The following is a 3793-nucleotide window of genomic DNA, read 5'->3' as shown; positions in this document are numbered from 1 at the left end:
CTGAGTGGGAAGCGGCACAAACTGCTGTTTTTTCTGATCACCAGCAATCCATCTCTGCTTGGTTGTTGCGATTAGTTACAGTAAAATGTACAATCACAGGTCGCATTGCTTTGCTGATTATGTATATCTCATTTGTTAATGCTATTGTTTGACCATTTCCGCTTGTAAGCACTTCAGTTCATTTTTGGTTAATTTAGAAAAATGAACGGATATGCCTAGCATCAGTTTCATATAACTTCAGGGTACTCCATTGGATCTCATTGGACAGTGTCGAATGTAAACGAATAGGGGTAACGGGGGCACAGTGGACATAGGGGCACAGTGAACACCCCTCTTTTTTCAGAAATACAAACAGTTTAGTGTTTTCACACTAGTTATAGTTCATAGGAAATGATGGCAGGGGTTTACTTTTATTATTTGGTAATAGATAGCTAAAAGAGGAAAATCTCAGGTGAGTAAAATGTAATTTTTCATGGTAAAAGTAATGTATGACATGCAAGCTAAAAATGGTCCAATACATTACACTGTCATAGGTATGTATCTCTTAATGTAAACAAACATAGGCATAAATGTTCTCTTCTTTTTTCAATATTCAACATAAACAATGGATGGAAGCTGTGAAAAATTCAGCTCATTTTCTCTCACAAGGTATGGTTGGGGCACAGTGAACAATTTGAAGTGGGGCACAGTGAACATGGTCCACTATACCCCGCTTTATTCTCAATGCTCCTACACCAAAGCCAGGGTAATGAAAAATCAATTTTAAGCTAAAATACAAATAGGCTAACGTTGAAACGCTTTCCCCTCAAATCACCAGCCCTATTTGTACCAATAATAATCTCCTCAACCCACTAAGTTTAGTTGCTCAAACTTACTTTCCCTCATATTTGAGACAGGTTTTAAAAGGCATTTGTTTATATATATTATTTTTAAATAAAAACATCAAGATTGATACTGCTATTGAAAAAAGAGAGAGATGGTGCATACATAAAAAAAATGACTGATGGCCATAAGAAAAATTGAACCCCGCTGCTGAAATTAGGACTGCCGTAAAGATGGTGTTTGAGGAAGGCCTGGCAGCGCACAGGGTCACTGAGAACCTGAAAATCTTGAGAATAATCATGGCTCGTTATGTAAATAAGGCAAAAGACAAAGGAATAAATAATGTTGAGTTCTTTTCCAAAAAGAAGCAAATAGAACCGTTTTCACAGTTCATCAAGAACTATTACTGAAAGAATACCGGCTCACAGCTTTAGGGCATCATCAAGGGCTGACAGAGAAACAACTAAGAAAGTTATTACGGGCCTATGCTAAACAAAACCATTGTAGCTATCCTCCCAGATGGGATGACAACGAATGTGCTGGGGAGGATTGAATAAGCGGGTACTTGAAAAGACACAGAGAGTGACATTTAGCTGAATACATTGATTTTTCTTGTCACACGCTTGCTTCTTATCCAGTAAATAATAAATAGAATTTCATATAACTGACAAAGATAAATAATCACATTAAAATCATTTTGACTTGATAACATTATGACGGAATATAAGTGATGTCCAGCGTGCCCCATGACATGGACCACTGTACCCCAGCCATGGGGCACAGTGGTCCAAAATTTTTATCTTGTGTAACACGCAATATTTTTTACAAGGATTGGCATAGAGCCAGACGACTTTCAGATATGTTAGAGAACATATTTCTTTTGCTTTCCTATCAATTTAAACTTAGTTGATCGACTATGAGCAGAGAAATCTTGAGTAAGGTCAAAAACGGCCCACTGTGCCCCCGTTACCCCTACTCGGTCACACATCGCATCTTTCAACTGTTATAGGCGTATTGCATACGGACTTGTGCCGCATTTTCAAAAAAGTCTTAAATCGATTATTTCATCGCTAATATTGTTGTTACCTGAACTGCCCAGAAGCCAGTCAAAATTTTCTGGAACACTCCACGAGTGAGTTGCTATCGTAATTTATATAAAGTGGGTATACCACTAGTAGATTGAGAAAAACTTATATGAAAAAAATCGGTGTGCCCTACTGCTCTTTAGTTTTTAAAGTAGCTTTTGTTATCAAAGTACAACTTAAAATTTCCTCTTTACTGAGGCCTATGTTATTATAAGCGAACACACGAGACATTTTGGGTTATTGACAATTTTATACATCTAACTTCGTTAAAAACTCAGTTGCAGCATTTTTAATGATATAAAGTTAAAACGAATAGTTATCACTTCAGTGCAGGCTCACTCAAATCACTCAAATCACTCAATTATAATTATATTCCTATTTTAGGATACTCATAGCATCGTAATGTTGAAAACTTAATAAACTCAACTAAGTCCTGCTCATCTAATTATAAATTCAAGATAACACTCGTCATACTTTTCATTGTCAAACAAGGCATGAAATGTTACAAATGCTAATAAATTTGAAAACCAAGCGCAGTCATACCTCTACATACGAGTGCCCCGACATACGAGAAACTCGAGATACGAGCTGACTTTCGAACAAGTTTCTTCCTTGAGATACCAGTAATCTTTGAGATACGAGCTGATTGTCGATAGCCGCTATGCGATAGGCTAAGTATGTGAGCTGCCGCTTTGGAGAACAGCATCACTCTGTTTTTTTCTTTGATTCAGTGTTGAAAAAGTTTTAAAAAGGATAGCTAAAAGTTGTAGAAAACATGAGGCAAAACGCGCCGAACCGGAAACATACTAAAAAAATAAGACAACAAAATTAAAGTAAGTTTAGTGAAAGATTAAAACTTAGCTTCAAGGGTTTGTTTAGTAAGCTAAATTCATTAAAGTTATATTCAAGGTTTCTATTACATGTAGGGCTACAAAAGTTTAGTGTACCGAACGCATTGCTCTCAAGTCTCCCTCAGACAGCCGTTTTCCGCAACGTCTATCTCGAAGGTAAACACTCCATAAAGTAGTGTACATAGTGATGTTATGTTTTATTTCAGATAATAACAACTAAATAGGTATTTTTTACTTTTTTAGCGCATGTACTGAATTACAACAAATAAAACCGTTTTTCCATCGTAATACTTTTATCCTGTTTAGGTGTTTTTTCCATAGTATGCTAACAAATTAATTTGTACTTACATATTTTATACGGTATAGGAAATAGTGCCTTGAGGTGCGAGTAAATTTACATACGAGGTCAGTCTCAGAATGCATCGAGTTCCATTGAGTTCGTATGTCGAGGTAGGACTGTATACCAATTCGTATGTAATTCTGTGAACTTTCTGCAAATATTTGTTCTGATTTACAAATTGGTTTTAAACACTACATCTGAAGCTTCACCAAACATTGTGATTTTGTAAATCAGTATATATGTACGCAACTTTCCTTCAAATAATTTGGTTCTACATTAGTATTAAATAGTGCTTCCTGCTTCCTGTTCAGTGTTAAAATCTGGATTCAAGGAAGACCAAGTGCAACTTTTAGTAGTTTTAGAATTAGGCCAAAAAGAATGATGTTTTTAGAATTAAACCACCAGTTAATAGAAAACAGGAGCAAGCATCTTTGGATTAATTATTTTTAAAGATAATTTCTGAAGTTTTCTAGTTATTGCGAGAGAGTAATGCCGAGAAACAATCTGGACACCAGTGGAAGCGGAGACCTTGGCTATGATTAAATATCTTATTACAACAAATGTCAAATATAAAATGACAATACATAAGCAAGCCATGTCTATTCATAAAGTTTAGCATACATAGTCTAAGTTAAATCGGTACTGTACATCTTTTTCCCTATGCACTGTCTGTCTCCTGTATTGCCAAGGTTACA

Source organism: Watersipora subatra, chromosome 4 (assembly GCF_963576615.1).
Source record: "Watersipora subatra chromosome 4, tzWatSuba1.1, whole genome shotgun sequence".
NCBI lineage: Eukaryota > Metazoa > Bryozoa > Gymnolaemata > Cheilostomatida > Watersiporidae > Watersipora > Watersipora subatra.
The sequence above is the reverse complement of the archived record's forward strand: the minus strand, read 5'-3'. Positions refer to the sequence as shown.